This window comes from Colobus angolensis, unplaced genomic scaffold (assembly GCF_000951035.1).
Source record: "Colobus angolensis palliatus isolate OR3802 unplaced genomic scaffold, Cang.pa_1.0 Scaffold316, whole genome shotgun sequence".
NCBI lineage: Eukaryota > Metazoa > Chordata > Mammalia > Primates > Cercopithecidae > Colobus > Colobus angolensis.
The window spans coordinates 1,564,234-1,581,995 of record NW_012116444.1 but is presented as its reverse complement, the minus strand read 5'-3'; the positions used below and the strand labels follow the sequence as shown (position 1 = coordinate 1,581,995).

The window sequence follows — 17,762 nt, the reverse complement described above, 5'->3', positions numbered from 1 at the left end:
TGCTAAGCAGAAAAGCAGGATATAAAATTATATCTCAGATGCTGCATGATTTCAATTACATAAGAAATGCATTTTAAAAGGTCAGAAGAAAATGTGCGGCTGGATTCTGCATGCTTCTTTCCTCTCTCCCTCCCTCCTTCCTTCTACCATTTTATGTATGTTAGTATTTTCCATAGTGAGAAAGCATTTCTTTCATAATGGGGGTAGAGTAACAGAAAAAGTAGCAACTGAATCTATTAGCTAATCATTTTTTTTAAATAGGCACAAAACCAATGCAATCTATTAGCTAATAATGTTGCCCAAGAGCTCAGCTTGACACAAATGAGATTGATGCTAATAGTGCGGCACTTGGCAGATATTTCCCAGCATTCAGACAGGCCATACAAAATAAACAATTCCTTCCAGTAGGTCTATTCATTTAGTCACCTTGGATAGCCACCAGCAGCTCACTCATTTCAGGAAGTCGAGCAGGATGTCATTCATTCTGCAGGGTTATTCTGGTGGCGCTGATTGACAAGCCACAGTGGCCTCTTCTACAATGCACTATGGAGAAGGCAGAGTCCCAATAGGGCCAGGGTCCAAGCACTTCAGCAGATTAAAAGTTTCCTTCAAAGGAAATGGCCACTCAGACATAAGTATTGCTCTTACCCACCTGTCAGAGTGGGGTGGTCTCAGACCTTCCCACTTGAACGTGTAGATCCCTCTTGGACCACTTCCCCCTTTGAAGATAATGCCACCTTTGCTGTCCTGAGACTCAAATAATAATGCTTGAGCGAAGGTACTCAGAAAACCCCAAGCATCCTCCCAGTGTAAAGTATTATTAAGATGCCAATAGCATCCTCACTGCTTTAAAATTTCATAATATCCTCTCAGCTTTTACGAAGTCTAGAGAAACTCTGGAGAAATGATTGAAAAAGACATTCTGTGTGTATCTGGTTCTTCAAAGTGTCATCTATAAAGGATTCATGTAATAAATACTCCTTGAATTCTATGGCAGGAGAAGTCTATCTCTTCAGAGAACTTGAGTGCTTTCTCTTATTTGACAAAATGAATGAGTGAACATTGGTATATTTCACCTTTGGCTCTCGCTGCCAGGTAGCTTGGTGACAAATTTGGTTCTTAGCCTCTTTCACACTCCTGTCCAGGTCCTTGGTCTTGCCTATTTCTCTTTTTTATATTGTGTTTAATTTTGAAGACTGCTTCAAATACTTTGGAGATCCAGTCAGTACATGAGTCACTGTCTCTCAAACCAGTGTCTGGTCTGCAGAAAGTCCTTAGATATGTTCTTTATGAGAATCAGGATGTGGGCTCTTCATTTAGATGATAATGCCTTTTAAATGGGATGCAAGAACTTTTCAGATTATCTGAATGACCACGTTATAAGGGGGTCCTGCCACAGGATTCTGAGCCTGTGTTTGTGTCTGCAATCGCTTTGCAGGTAGGTCATGCTATGCTAAATGTCAGAGGTTACTGAGGAAAGAAGGGGGCAGGATGATATGGAAATGAGGCATTTGTGCCAACTGAACACAAGGAGATTTTCCTGTACACTACTTTAAATAGAGAAATGTGGTGGGAGATCCAAGCCCCAAAATAACCCAGGAGAGATGCAGCAAGACTCCCTACAGATTGGCGAGTACCACAGCCTCCACGCAGTGCACAGGACGCTACCACAATAAACTAGCATCCTTTATGACAAAATGAACGTGGTCAATTTGCCTTCTATTTATTTTATACCTGTATTTGTGTCTTGCTCATTTGTTTTGCGTTCGGAGTTGGGAAAGAACAATAAACATAAAGAATTAAAGATGTATGACTATAGAACATATAAGTAAAAAAAGTTAAATATGTCTATGCATATTTAAACAACATCAAAATCATTGATTAGTCGACACTAAAGCTTCATAATATTTATTTCCTTTAAGGGGAATCTATACACTATTTGGGTCTGAAAAAAACTGTATGAATTTTAAATGTAATAAATATAAGTATGGATTTGGGCCCACAACTAAGCTACATGGGGTAGCTCATGCTAGGTAAGAGCTGGTGACAGTCATTATTATTACTCATAATGATAATGATCAAAGTTCCCATTTGTTAAATATTATGGTGACTGCTCAATAGTCCTAATCTCATTTAATCCTCAAAACAACCCTGTAAGATGGGAATCAATGCTTATTCCCATTTTATAGATGAAAATACGGTGCCCAGAAGGAATGAAATTACTCAGCCAAGGTCAAGCAGGAGCACGGAGCAGAGGCAGAAATCCACTCCCCACCCCCGAGGTGCCACTGCCCTGCCTCCCTTCTAGATGTGGCCCAGGGAAGCGGAAGGTGGTATCACTTCCTATTCCTGGTCTGGCGCTGTGACTCCGCAGCTTATGAGACACAACCTGGGGCTTTTGCTGTCACTGACGCCCAAAGGTGCTGCCTAGTTCTGATCAATGCTGCCCTGGTTAGGTATGCTGTGACCTGCCACTATGCAGATGGGCACATTCCAAGGATGAGGTTTAAGTCAAAAAATATTTCATGCCAATTGAACCAGCCAGGGTCTTTCAAGCCCTAGTGGCCTCCAACCCAAGGCTGCACTCTCCCATTTTCCAGCTGAGCTTTCACACCACAATGCTCACTGCCCCTTTTCACTACACAGTATCTGGTACTCAGTTGGTGCTCTGGAAGGGGTGTGGAAAAGAATGATGTTTGCTGGTCTGGTAGAATATTTTTCAGAGGACACAAGCTAACTACTCTTGTAAGGCAGTATTAAACCTTGAGAAATGCATAAATAAGCATGGTTCTTAAAAACTGCCATCTTTTGAGCAGTTACAATATGCTAGGAACTATGCAAAACACAACATAAATGATTCCATTTTATCACAGCAACTTTGGTATCATTCTGCACATTTTACAGCCAAAATCTAAGTACACTGTCCAAGTCACCCAGTGTGTGCTGTAAGGCAACCTAACAATTTAACCAAACCCATGCTGTCATCCGTCTGCTAGGGTTTCCCATACCATGCGCCATGCACCCTGGTGAGACAGGAATGATTCTAGAGTGTACAGAATCAAGTTGGATGACAAAGAATTTTTTAAGGAAAAAAAACAAAGTGTACAGCAAACATTCAAAAACACTGAATCACACATTAAGAAAGCAGTCCCCTTTCAAATATTTCAGTTCCACTTATATCAAAAAGAAAGACTTCAACCAGTAAAAGGATGCCTTCAACACCTCAGGGCCTTAAGCCCACAGGCTTCTGTAGGAATCTGTATACCATAGAATTTAATACCAATGTGTACTTTTTATTATTTATATTTTTATATCTACCTTCTATCTATATCAAGAGATACTGGTTTTTTCATGTTGAGTGGCAAAGTTTCCTTTTAAAATAAACTTAGTTAGAAAATATGAATTGACTTAAAGAAAATATTAAGTCAATAGTACAACGAAAAAATTTTGGAAAGAGTGGTGATGGCTGTGCAATGTTGTGAATATAATTAATGCCACTGAATTGTACATTTTAAATTGGTTAAAATGACAAATACTCTGTTACCTACATTTGACCACAATTTAAAAAAATTAATCTCATACACCAATGATTGCTGAGTTGTACACTTAAAATGCGTGAATTGTGTGGTACACAAATTGAAGAAAATAGTAGCACTATGGTACAAACATAAGCCAAAAACAAGGTTGGTGGTTCTCAAATGACTGAAGTTTGGGAAAAGCTGCATTATGCTATTTTGCTTCCATTTTGTTAAACCAATTATTTTTTTAATTTAAATAAGGTAAAGTCACGATGGGAAGGCAGAATGAAGGCCTGCAGCACAAACATGCTGAATTCTTTCTCCAAGTTTTAGATACAAGTAAAAAGAAAGTGAACAGAAAAGGACACTAAGGTGATAAATTTCAACTGAGAATTAAGAACTTGCCATCAATCTAGTCAAAAATGGAATTAAACAGAAACGGTCACTGGGGCCAGTCAGGGGAACCTGTGTGTCTCTGTGCTGGGACGAAGTAGGCGGGTATCGTGGTTCATGTCCAAGACTTCCAGTGTGGCTGATGGAAAAAACAATGAAGAAGATTCAAAGATTTCTTAGAAGGATGCAGACAAGCAACCCAGGTATTGGGGTTCACAGAAGAAAGGGCTGTGTTCCCTCTGCATTTGTATTTTAAATTGAGGACTCAGATTTAACCACCACACGGGGCCAGGCGCAGTGGCTCACACCTGTAATCCCAGCACTTTGGGAGGCCAAGGCAGGCAGATCACTTGAGGTCAGGAGCTCCAAACCAGCTTGGCCAACATGGTGAAACCCCGCCTCTACTAAAAATGTACAAAAATTAGCCAGGCGTGGTGGCACATGCCCGTAATCCCAGCTACTCAGGAGGCTGAGACAGGAGAATCGCTTGAACCCGGGAAGTGGACGTTGCAGTGAGCTGAGATCACACCACTGCACTCCAGCCTGGATGACAGAATGAGACTCCATCTCAAAAATAAAATAAAATAAAATTTAACCACCACACAAGTGGGGTAGGAATATAGAGTTCCCCAAGGTCTGGAGAAACTTCCAAAGGCTTTTCCACTCAGGATGAAATTTCTCATTTGTTATGATGTTCATTCATCCTACCTAAGCCACAATGATGAAATCATGAAACAGCTATTTTTCAAAGCCCTGAATAAAACGTTCCAAAACCTGAGCTTACTACGAAGCTTCCTAGTCACATAGCAAGTGTCTACCGAACACGCCTGTCACGTTCTAGCACTGGCCTGGATCCCACAGGGGAATTCCAGAAGTGTGTCCTGTACAAATGTGTACCTTAAGGTGCTTCCAATTGAATTGGGAAGATGAGGTCCCACATGAAAAAATAGAGAGGCCGGGCGCGGTGGCTCATACCTGTAATCCAAGCACTTTGGGAGGCTGAGTCGGGAGGATTGCTTGAGTTCAGGAGTTTGAGACCAGCCCGGGCAGCATTGTCAGACTCTCTCTCTACCAAAAATACAAAAAACTAGCTGGGCATGGTGGTGTATGCCTGTGGTCCCAGCTAATCATGAGGCGGAGGTTGCAGTGAGCTGAGATCACACCACTGCACTCCAGCCTGGGTGACAGAGCGAGACCCTGTCTCAAAAAAAAACAAAACAAAAAACAAACAAAAAAACAAAAAATTATGTGATACCTTATCACCAGGCACCAACCTGTACAATGAGACTATAAATAGAACTAAATTAAATTAATGTTTCTAAGTGCTTAGAAAAGTGGGGCCAGATGCGGTGGCTCAGGCCTGTAATCCCAGCACTTTGGGAGGCTGAGGCGGGCGGATCATGAGGTCAGGAGTTCAAGACCAGCCTGGCCAATGGTAAAACCGCGTCTCCACTACAAATACAAAAATTAGCCAGGCATGGTGGCACACGCCTGTAGTCCCAGCTACTTGGGAGGGTGAGGCGGGAGAATCACTTGAATCTGGGAGGTGGAGGTTGTAGTGAGCTGAGATTGCGTCACTGCACTCCAGCCTGGGTGACAGAGAGAGACTCCATCTCAAAAAAAAGAAAAAAAGAAGAAGAAGAAGAAAGAAAGAAAGAAAAGAAAAAGAATAGGGCTTGTACATGAAAAATTCAGAAGTTGAGAAAAACTTCCTAAGAGATGAAGAAAGCAAGCTCCCCTCAGTCAAATAGCGTTGGGATGTTGAACTTACCCTTCTGTGAAAAAGGCGTGATATTTTCTATTTAAAGTAATAAAATAATTAATTGTTCATTTCCTTATCCCTTCAACAAATACTCATTATTTATCAACAGATAATAAATATGCAAAGCCTATCCCAGGCTCCTCAAGAAATGGAAGAGTGAGAAAATTTCCGTCCTCACTGGTACTGGAGAGACCACACAGAAGAGCTGGGAGGACTTTCCTGGCAGAGGAAAAGCACGATTAAAGGCACAAACACATGAGAGCAAATGACGTGTCTGGGCCACAGGAAACACCTTCTATATGGGGGAAGGGCTATGGGAGAGGGGAAGGGAGTTTGGGTGTCTGAGAGGACCCTGAATCCTATGCAGGGTGTATATTGAAGACCTGTCAGCAAAAAAGCATTCAGGAGAAAAGGAAATTCTGTAAAACACAGATTGAAAATGCAGTTTCTTTTTCTTAAGTTGAAAACTGTCTTTGCTTTTTTTTGAAATAATTCCAGACATTCAGGCAGAAGATATCAGCTCTTTTGTAAAGGCTGGTCAAAATTGAGAACACGAGTAGCTGACCACCCATCCCACCCTGAGCAAGCGCTGCCTTCAGATCATAAAATAACACAAACGAGTGGCTAACAAAGTGTTACCAACATCCTGCTCTATCTGCTTTCAGGAACAAATAAGATGCTATAATTAACCAATGTCTGAAAATGTACCACAAGCATGGTTTACAGTATGCTTAGAAAATTATTCTGAAGTAGGCTATAAACATGTCTCCTGTTTACACTGCATTTATCTTGTTTGCACTGGCTATTAGCTCAGAAATTCAGCATCAAGGCTATTGTCATGTCCTTAGAAAGCACAAAAGGAAACCTCAGGCCTGGCCTTGTGTCCAAATTCCCAGTGTGTGGATCCCAGTGAAGGAGCCTTTGCTCTACTGCAAATATATGTGGGTTCACAGGGTGGGAGGTGAGAAGCTTGCAATGGTGGTACTCAAATCTTAAGTTTCGATACCCCCCACCTTCCCCTACCTTCCTGGCAAACATCAAGACTGCTTTTTCATTTCAGTCATCGCCACAGGTCTTTCTTCTCCTTTGCTCACCCACCTCGGTTATTGGGTATTGAATTTCCCGTCCAACTAACCCCTTTCACTTACAAAGCTCCCAACAGAGAGTGACAGGTATACCCAACCCATAAGTCACCAGCTACCCCCAAAGTCACATACAGTCATCAGACTGATGGTAAGGAGATCAGTGGAATGCCAAGTTCTTACCCACCAGATGTCTTACTGACACTAACGTCAGGGGAGGGAGGAGGTGACAATTATTTAGAGGTGTTAGTGTGAGTTAATTGAAGCGATATCAATCATCGTTCTTATCACCGTCATCATCATCATCATCCTCATGAGGCCAAAAAGATAAGGTAGAGTCCTACGGACACTTTCCTAACTCAGACTTTAAATATAGTCATGGCCAGGCACGATGGCTCACGCCATCTCAACACTTTGGGAGGCCAAGGCAAGCAGATCGCTCGAGGCCAAGAGTTCGAGACTAGCCTGGGCAACATGGCAAAACTCTGTCTCTACAAAAAATACAAAATGTAGTTGGGCATGGTGCATACCTGTAGTCCCAGCTACTTGGGAGGCTGAAGTGGGAAGATCACCTGAGCCCAGGGAGGTCGAAGCTGCCGTGGCCCATGATTGTGCCACTGCACTCCAGCCTAGGAAACAAAGTGACACCCTGTCTCAAAAAACAAAGAAAAGAAATACAGTCATGGTGGTCACACTGTCTCCCTGGAAACAAAGAGAAAGTTGTAGAAATGAAGAAGGAGGAATGAATCCACTTCTTCCACACTCCCATGCTGGCTTCCAGAGGCAGCTGGAGCTGCTCACTTTTGGAATGCAGGTGGGCTCACCCATCATATGCAATCAGTTTGCCATCCCAATGTTCTGTGCCAGATGCAGGCTCCTAAGGCTGCCTGATTTCACTGCACATCAGTGAATTTGCAGCCCCGGATGGAGGGTTCTGGGTCAAGGATCTACTGACATCAGCCCAAATCATTTCCAGCTCGCACAGACAAGGAACAGTATTTTCTTCATTCATCAGGTAATTCACCTGGCCCTCCTCAAGGTCCTTAAGGTTCAAGATCAAGGGAGCAGGACAGGAGGAGAGATGACCTCAGGCCTCTAAGACTTTTATCCAGCACTCCCCAACCCCTTAAATAAATAACTATTAGCTCTAAATGAGATATTCAAAGTGCTCATTTCTTGTTGTTGTTTTTTTAAAGCAAAGGACTATAGCTTTTCCCTTCCCCTCCCCAACCCACCCTACCTGCTCTTCAGCTTGAACAAAAATAGCAAAACAGCTGAGGCTGCCATGACAACCAACGAAAGCACCGCGGTGCCCACCCTTGTCCACCGATGATAACACCTGCCTGCGGCTCTCCCAGTCCTCTCCCAGCTGGGGCTGGGGCCCTCTAACTTTCTTCCAAGTTCAACCTTCAGGAAGCTTTCCCAAATAGAGCTACTCTATCCTTAACCAAGAAGCCAAGGGTCAGTTGGAGTTGTCTCAGCACCCAGTGCCTCTGAACTTTTTCATTTGTTCTCCTTTATTACTTTCAGTGTCTCCAGGCACATGTGACAGAGATGACTACCTCCATTTTGCAGATGGAAAAATAGAGGCATGGGCCATGAACTGACCAGCCCTAGGTCATAAACTTCTGGTTTAATGGTAGAACCACATGTAGAATTCAAAGCTCCCAACTCCAGATCTGGTTAGCAGACGAACAGAAGGAACAGCCGCTGTCAGAAAACATGACCCAAAAGGGGAAAAGATTCTGCTAAGTGAGCTGCTTCCCTGCCACAGACTGACATTCCCTCAACCAGTCTCTGGGATTTAAACCTGGGAAGGGTTGGAAGAAAATCTGCTTCCCCACCATGGTAAATGGGCTGCACAAAACCCACCTCTATTCTGGATTCAGCGTCTTGGGCTGCATCTACCATGTACAGGCAACCAGAAGAGCACAGGAAAGCTTCCTTGGCAGGGTTTATCAGGATCCTTAGGGAGCACTATCCAACCTGCATCCCATCTCCACACCTGTGAGAAACTGCTCCCCACCAGACACCCAGGTCTGGAGGCCTGCAGGCCCCCGTTTCCTCGTTCAGGAAACCCCAGTGTTGCTAACGAAGCAGGAGCTACCACAGCCCCCCTGAAAGGCTTCCTCTTTCTTCATCTCTTTCCGACACTTATAAATGTGCTTCCTCTCCCTATGTAAATTTTGTTCAAATGGCACAACGCAGGCTTGTCATGAGGCCATTAATAACTCGCCTTTTCACAGGCTCTTCTTGGTTTCCTGGTTCGGGAATCAATTCTTATCTAGACAGACACTGATGTCTGGATTTACTGGTGTGAGGACGGACAAATGGGCTTTGTTTGGGGCAGGCCACATAAACGTGATTTATTTTCACTAAGTCAAGAACTGAGAGGCTGAAGGCAACTCTTGACAGTAACTAAGCTGAAGAAATTGAGAGTAAAATTTCTTCCCTTTTGTCTCTCTGCCACTCAGCGGTCAAAGTCCCAAAAAAGGCTGAAATGGTGTTTACTTTCCCCCACTAATGCTGACCCTTTGCATTCTGACCAGCTGAAATGATGGAACTGGCTGGTCAGTTTCACTTTCCACTTTCAGGAAGGATAACTTTCTGTTCTCATCCCTCACAGTGAAATGCTGTGTCTGGCTTTGTGGCTTGGTCAAGGCTGGGTGGAGGTGGGGGTGTGATGCTTCTTGGTGAAGGGCTTAAAGAAATATGAAACAAGATGGCATTCCAAATTCTGCATAAATACAGGCCAAAATTAAAACTCCTTTAACCCAGGAGTTGCTGGCCTTAGTAGTCCAATATTAAAATCAGGGCTATTAAGGCCAAGACTCTAAAGATATTCTATAATATTTGCTAGCAACACAAATGCAGTTACTAACAGATTCTGGAAAAGAACATTCAGCTAAGCCACGGAAGACCTGGATTCAAGTCCTACCTCTGTCACTTCCTGGGTAATCTTGACATTTCTAAGCTTCAATTTCCTCTCCTTTAAGATGGGTTTATTTATGCCTGCCTGGTCTGTTACACAAGCTTATTGGAATTAAGTGATCAACATGCAGAAGCCCTTTGAAAACTGAAAAGTGCAAGAGAAAGTTAAATCAGTTAGTGTTGCTTATCTGTTGACCAAATTGTTCTTCTACTAGACTGTGATTTCTTTGAGAACAGATTCCCTGACATTCATTCATCTTTGTATCCCCAGGGCTTAGAATATAGTGAGAAATCGATAAATGCTTTTTGCATGAATGGATGAATCAATGAATGAGATAAGACCAACCACCTAAGTTACTAGCAGGGAAAGCAACACCTCAGGGAGGACCACTGTAAGGCTTTGTGCCTGGAGGCTTTTAGTGTGGAATCTGGAGAGAAACAGGAAACTGTCTAATCCTCTAATTTATGATACCAGACTAAACCAAGCTGCCCTGAAAATTCTGCATGGTACACTGTGTTAGTCCCAGTCTTCTGAGAAACAAAGGCTAAAATGAGATTAAACATACAAGGTTTTTTGTTTTGTTTTGTTTTTTGAGAGTCACTCTGTCGCCCAGGCTGGAATGCAGTTGTGCTATCGTGGTTCACTGCAACCTCCACCGCCTGTGTTCAAGTGATTCTCCTGCCACAGCCTCCCTAGTAGCTGGGATTACAGGCATGTGTCACCATGCCTGGCTAATTTTTGTATTTTCAGTAGAGATGGGCTTTCGCCATGTTGACCAGGCTGGCCTCGAACCCCGGACCTCAGGTGATCTGCCTACCTCAGTCACCCAAAGTGCTAGGATTACAGGTGTGAGCCAGTGTGCCCGGCCATACAAGGATTTTGTCAGGGAAAGTGCCTGGGAAGGAAAATGGGGAGGGAGGGTGGGAAAATCTTGTAGCTGTCTGAGCCCGAATGAATAAGAGGGGGAAGGAAGGTTGGGTAGAAGCGTCCTAGACCACTGAGCGGGCTAAGGAAAGTTGTGTAAATCTGTCAGGGAGTCCTCAAACAGAAGTTGGGCATTGGAGAGTCTTGCGTCTTCCAGAAATGGGTCTACTATCCCTGCCATGCTCAGTTATTGGCTGGTAGCAGCCTGCAGGAAGCAGGGCCTTGGTCGAAAGCTATGAAAGATTCAGAGGGTGGCACAGGAACCCTTGGTCAGTTCTACTCAAAGCAACTGGAGATCTGACAGGCATATTCTCATGGCCACCACATACATGGCAGTGCTTCAAAGCATGGAGTTTAGGGTCTATGTAAATGGACTGAGTCCCTGCTATTACTGGCTGGCTATCTTGGGCAAGTTACTTGATCTCCTAAAGCCTCATTTTTCTTATTTATAAAATAGAAATTATAATTCCTACCTCTCAGGACTGCTATTGTTGAACACTGTCTGCCACATAGTAAGTGCTCAATAAAAGGAAGCTGTCATTTCTCTGTTAATATTAATAACAATAAGAATAATAATTTATTATTCACAAAGTACTTCTATTAGCAGTTGGGCCTAAGAACAGCCCCTACTGTTGCATACTTGTATTAGAATTGTGCGAGGCCATCACAGGGACGTGGGACATGGCCTAAAACCACAGTTTGGCAGTACCACACTTCAAACAACCAAACCAGTTTGCCTACAAATGAAAGGTCAGAGGGACTTTCCCAGTTTGGCTCTTTCCAGGAGGGGCTGCCAGGGTGGGTTGCACTGTGCCAGAATCTACCTACAGCCACAACTCCTCTCCTCTCTTCTGCTTGCCGTGGTTCACTGGCAGTGTCCTCAGCCTGTCCCGTGCCAGCTGTGAAACCCGTCCGCCTCCGAAAGCAAGCATTATTGGGGAACCTTCACCCCAAGAACAGGATCATCCTCAGGCTCTGAGAGACAAGACTCTGCTATGTTGTATCCATTGGAAGCACCTATCTCAGGACTTGTTGCTAGTCTTTATCTGTGTAACCTTGCTTTTTTTTTTTTTTTTTGACTGGCCAACTGATAGTGGTCACTGCTGGCTACTGTTGGTTGGTGGCCCTTACATCTTACCGGAGTCACAGAGCGTCCCCTCATTGGGCTGGCTATGACCCGAGGTCATTACAGATTTCATGGCCCCAGCTGAGCCAGCTCAGGCCTCTCCCAGCCTTGCTGATCCTCAAGTCTTCGTGACAGAAAGGACCAAGAATCAACAAGGAACTCCAGACACATGGAAGCCAGGCTCTTACCTCTTTCACCGCTGCCTCAGAGGCCGTTTTCCAACTCCCTTTTAGCAGGAAGTTCACCAAAAACACACACAGGGATTTTCTGGGGCTTTTATTTATGTATTGTTTGTGTGTGTGGTTTTTTTTTTTTTTTTTTGAAAGAATGCCCTTCAGTTATTCCAACTGAAAGAGTCCAAATTAAACTTAAAAACATTGATTTTGTTTAATAATTAACAGCTTACAAAGCTGGTTAAGCTGTATCTTTCAGAATAATAATTTCCATTCCACAGGGACTTTTCTAGGGAGTTTTAAGTTTCCGTATTGGAGCTGGAATCTAACCCTTGAGCTGCTGATGTCAACCTGAGATTGGACAGCAGAGGACACAGAGTCAAGGACGGACTGAACCCTCCCAACCAATCCAAACTGGGCCTTCCCATCTGAGGAAAGAGGGGGTCATGCTGAGGTGCAGGGAAAGCCTCAGGGTAGGAGAACAGGCTGCCCACTCGTCACACAGCCTCCAGCAGGGGCACCGAGCCCATCTCTGAACACTGTTTTTCTCCGCTGGTCCTCCGAGCCCGAGTGAGGAAGGGCTGGACCCACCTGATGCCAGACATGCCCAGCGTTTGAGGGGGGAACTGCCATCACCAGGCAGAAACACCGATTCAGCCATCTTCTGCCCCCCGTGACACATAAAAGTATTTGCAAACTCAGTAACTAGCCTCATCACACCAGCTTCTTTTGCCTCTTGTTTGCATTTACCCTTCCCACCAATTGAAAAACCAATCATGTTTGATTTCTTTGCAAATCCAAATTCTTTAAGAAATGATACCCTGAAGTAAAACCTGGGCATTCTCACACTCATACCCCGAGGTCAATTGTCCAAAAACCCACCATTCACCACTTGGCCTTGGGTGAGCCACTTTCCCTGGCAGAGTCCAGTTGTCTTCCTCTGTATTAAGACAGAGTGAAAAATAACCATGTGATTTCTGAGGGTCTGTCCTGCCCTGATGCTCTTTGAGTCCACTGGCCTTGCTAACTACCTCCTCACTAAGCACACGCACACACACACACAAAAGGCCTTTGACCTTCTGCAAACATTTATCTCCAACAAATCCAGTTTGGTCACGTGCAATATGAGACATGAAGTGAGACAACACACTTTCTGGTTTGGAATCATAAGCGTGAGGACGAAACACGGTTTTCACTGTTCATTTATGCACAGTTATAGAAACCACTAGAAACCTAATGAACATTGGGATCAGGATCAAGAAGAATCTGTCCCAGGGGTTCTCATCTCCTCAGAGGGAGGTGAGAGTTTTTGCAAAGGTCTTGCCAGAGTGATGAATTAGAATGGAGAAATTGTGTAGCTTTTAAAAGCACAGCCAATATTATATTACAATTTTATTTATTTATTTATTTATTTATTTATTTATTTATAGACACAAAGTCTTGTTTGCTCTGTTGCCAAAACTGGAGTGTAGTGGTGTGATCATAGCTCACTGCACCCTCGACCTCCTGGGCTCAAACGATCCTCCCACCTCAGCCTCCCCAGTAGCTAGGACTACAGGCAGGTGTCACCAAACCCAGCTAATGTAAAAAAAAAAATGGTAGGCTGGGTGCAGTGGTTCATGCTTGTAATCCCAGCACTTTGGGAGGCCGAGCTGGGCAGATCACCTGAGGTCAGGAGTTTGAGACCACCCTGGCCAAGATGATGAAACCCTGTCTCTACTGAAAATACGAAAAATTAGCTGGGCATGGTGGCGTGCACCTGTAGTCCCAGCTACTAGGGAGGCTGAGGCAGGAGAATCGCTTGAACCCAGGAGGCAGAGGTTGCAGTGAGTCGAGATCGTGCCATTGCACTCCAGCCTGGGTGACAGAGTGAGACTCTGTCTTGAAAAAAAAAAAAAAAATTTGAAGAGGCAGGGTTTCTCCATGTTACCCAGGTACCCAGGTTGGTCTCGAACTCCTGAATTCCAGGGATCCTCCTGCCTCAATCTCCCAATGTGCTGGGATTATAGGCTTGAACCACTGCACCTGGCTTACACTATAATTAACATTTTAACTGTTATTTTAATAATATGCACTATAGAAGGAGAGTGTGAGTCAAAAGGGAGCATGGGTTAAAACAGGTAGAAAATTCCTTGCCTGTGATCTTGCAACGTATGACCCGCCTCTCCGCCACTCCTCGCAGCCTCTGTGCCCACTGCCTCAACACCTTCCTCTTTTTCACTTTTCCTTCTCATGATACTGTAGTCCTTTGTTTGTCGTGTTTTGCCATCCCTACAGTCACAATACAGTTTATTTCCTCTTTGTTCAGGTTCAGCAACCTTCCAAAAGTAGAGACACAGACCTCTGTAGGGGGAAGAGGAGAGTGGCCCACTAACACCAAGTAGGCAAGGAGCACCTGGAAGGTTCCCATACACAAAAACCTCCCCCACCTCCACATTCAACTAATAAAAGCTTAATCTGTGTTATCACACTGAGGATGATGCAAATTCTCTGGGGAAGGTTCAGCTTCACAGACAGTCACACTTTAGTAAGAATTATTTTTGAATCTTAGATGATCAGAGTTTAAAAGAACCTGAAGAATCATTTAGTGCAAATTATACTCAAGGATTTTTTTAAATCATTGCCAACCTCTACTTGAATATTACAGTGACAAGAGCCCCCTTCTTCAGTCTACTCCACTGAGGTGCATTTTGAATTATTAATATCTGGGCTAGATGCAGTGGCTCCTGTCTGTAATGCCAGAACTTTGGGAGGCCGAGGTGTGTGGATCATTTAAGGTCAGGAGTTTGAGATGAGCCTGGCCAACATGGTGAAACCCCGCCTCTGCTAAAAATACAAAAATTAGCCACGTGTGGTGGTGGGTGCCTTTAATCCCAGCTACTCACGAGGCTGAGGCAGGAGAATCTCTTGAACCTGGGAGGCGGAAGTTGCAGTGAGTCGAGATCTCGCCACTGCACTCCAGCCTGGTCGACAGAGCGAGACTCCGTTTCAAAAAAAAAAAAAACAACCACAAAAAACCAAATTACTAATATCTGTGAAAGCTCATCCTTATCTTTAGTCCAACCTTGCAGAATCTGTTAAGATAGTTCCCAACGCAAAATGCCTGAAACATTAAAGACATTTATCTCCCAGAATCCAAAGTTCAGCATTCAGGCAGGTTTGGAGTTGGTAAGTGTTCAGCCACAGCTCCAAGGTCCCAGGTTCTTCCCATTTCTCTATTCTATCATCATCAGCACAAACTTCATTCTCAAGCTGGTGGCAAGACGGTTGTGGCAGCCACAGGCTCACTTCACAACAAGGTCCAAAGGAAAAGAGAAAAATATTCCCACTAGCATGAAACAGAAACTCTTCCCTTCATTCTAACTGCTCCACTTTAGTTCATGTGAACAGTCACCGTCCCCAGGGGAGTGCCATGCAATCCCCGACTTTGTAATCACCCAGGGTGGAAAGAGTGATGGGACTCCCACTATCATGTCCACCCTTCCTGCCTCCCAGCAACCTCCACCTCAAATAGAGATCTCCCTTACCCAGCAACTCAGAACACAGCCTCAGTCCTTTCCAAAAAATGGTGCATAAATGATTCCAGGCTTCTTGGTTGTTCTTCTCTGGACATATTCTAGTCAGCCAGTTTCCTCCTAAAAAGGTGGCACCCGGAATGGAACACCATTCTTGGTAGAACATATTGAAATTATTCTAGGACAAAGGAGCTATTCTCTTATTAAGGTAGCTTAATACTATGGTAGCTTTTAGTGGTCCTATCATACTATTGATTTTTTTTTTTTTTTTTTGAGATGGAGTCTGGCTCTGTCGCCCAGGCTGGAGTGCAGGGGCGCGATCTCCGCTCACTGCAAGCTCCGCCTCCCGGGTTTACGCCATTCTCCTGCCTCAGCCTCCTGAGTAGCTGGGACTACAGGCATCCGCCACCTCGCCCAGCTAGTTTTTTTTGGTTTTTTTTTTTCGTATTTTTTAGTAGAGACGGGGTTTCACTGTGTTAGCCAGGATGGTCTCGATCTCCTGACCTTGTGATCCACCCGTTTCGGCCTCCCAAAGTGCTGGGATTATAGGCTTGAGCCACCGCGCCCAGCCACTATTGATTTTTTCTTAACTTTTAAATTCAGGGGTACATGTGCAGGTTTGTTATATAAGTAAACTGATGTTATGAGGGTGTACTGTACAGATTATTTTGTCACCCAGGTACTAAGCCTAGTACCCAACAGTTATTTTTTCTGATCCTCTCCCTTCTCCCACCCTCTATTTTTAGGAATGCCCGGTATCTGTTGCTCCCCTCTATGTATCCATGTGTTCTCATCATTTAGTTCCCAGTTATAAGTGAGAACATGCAGTATTTGGTTTTCTGTTCCTGTGTTAGTTTGCTAAGGACAATGGCCACCAGCTCCATCCATGTTCCTGTAAAGGACATGATCTCATTCTTTTTTAATGCTGCATAATATTGCATAGTGTATATGTACCACATTTTCTTTATCCAGTCTACCATTGGTGGGCATTTAGGTCTATGTCTTTGCTATTCATACTATTGATTTCTTTTTAACAGGTAGTCAACTATAAATCCTGCAATTCACTCTCACGTGGTGATGCCATGTTGGATTTCTGCTGTGCTGCACTAGTTCAATTGCATTTATGGACCTAAAAGCAGAACTCAGGATTATCATATTGAACTAGATCAAGATAATGTTGAATAATGATTCAGTCACTCAGTGTAAAATCTACCCAGTCACCTACGAGTGTTATCCATCAATAAATCTGTATTTATTTGCTAGGGCTGCCATAACAAAACACCACAGACTGTGTGGCTTAAACAATAGAAATTCACTTTCCCACAATTCTAGAGGCCACAAGTCCAAGATCAAGGTGTCAGCAGGGTTGTTTTTTTCTCGGGCCTCCCTGCTTGGTTGCAGATGGCTGGCTTCTCACTCTGTCCTCCATAATCTCTCTTCCGTGTGTGCATATATCTGTGTCCTAATCCCCTCTCCTTCTAAAGACACCAGTCATATTGGATAAGGGCCCATCTATATGACCTCATTTTACCTTAATTACCTTTTTAAAAACCCTATCTCCAAATCCAGTCAGGTTCTGAGGTACGAAGGGTTAGGACTTCCAAATATGAATATAAGGTAGCCATAATTCATCCCATAACAAATATGATGTCTGACTTCTGTGTATGCCTCAAAATCAGAGAATAACTGGCCACGAAACCTAAGACCAGGGCTGCTGGCTCTCCTCTAGACACTCCCTCAAGGACGACCATTAATCCAATTATTTTCTCACGTTATGCTGAGATTAGTCTCTCTGGAGAGCAGATTTCAGGTAGGTTTGGGAGAGTGTTGAAGAGAAAGATCATTCTGGAAACTTAAGCCCAAAAGGGGGCTCTAGTAGGGTGTTTCCACAGTCAGAGTAGGTGACTCTGAATATGAAGGCACTGAACTGGGGGCTGCTGCGCAGGAGATGAGTCATAATGGAGAAGGGTAAGGGAAGAAGAGCTGGAAGGTTATCAGAAGGCAAATTTGGTGACTTCCCAATTTTACTTAGGACATGGGTAGCAGCAACTGCATCTGGAACACTTTTAAAATTATGCTGAGTGCCGGCATCACAGAGAGAATATGCCTGTATGCAATTACCCAGGAGGGCGGTGATGACCACATTTTGCTCAGGGACTTAAGGATCCAGGTTTCTATAGATGTGGTTAATGAAAAGTAATTGGTATAATTCTCACTCTTACGGTCTTTAAAAAATATGCATACAGGCCGGGCGCGGTGGCTCAAGCCTGTAATCCCAGCACTTTGGGAGACCGAGACAGGCGGATCACGAGGTCAGGAGATCGAGACCATCCTGGC

The 17,762-nt window shown here is 44.0% G+C and overlaps 1 protein-coding gene across 2 annotated transcripts in view; it reads right to left on the bottom strand.

The window, feature by feature from the left end:
* PIK3AP1 (phosphoinositide-3-kinase adaptor protein 1) overlaps positions 1-17,762 on the bottom strand; it is a 127,672-nt gene that overhangs the window by 71,158 nt on the left and 38,752 nt on the right. Inside the window, exon 1 of one of the 2 annotated variants that reach the window (XM_011951204.1) lies at positions 4,887-4,959. The exons of the other annotated variant lie outside the window; for it this stretch is intronic. The gene's annotated coding sequence lies outside the window, so the exon portion shown is untranslated. Of the gene's footprint in view, positions 1-4,886; positions 4,960-17,762 lie in introns of those variants that run through there. 2 annotated transcript variants of the gene reach the window in all.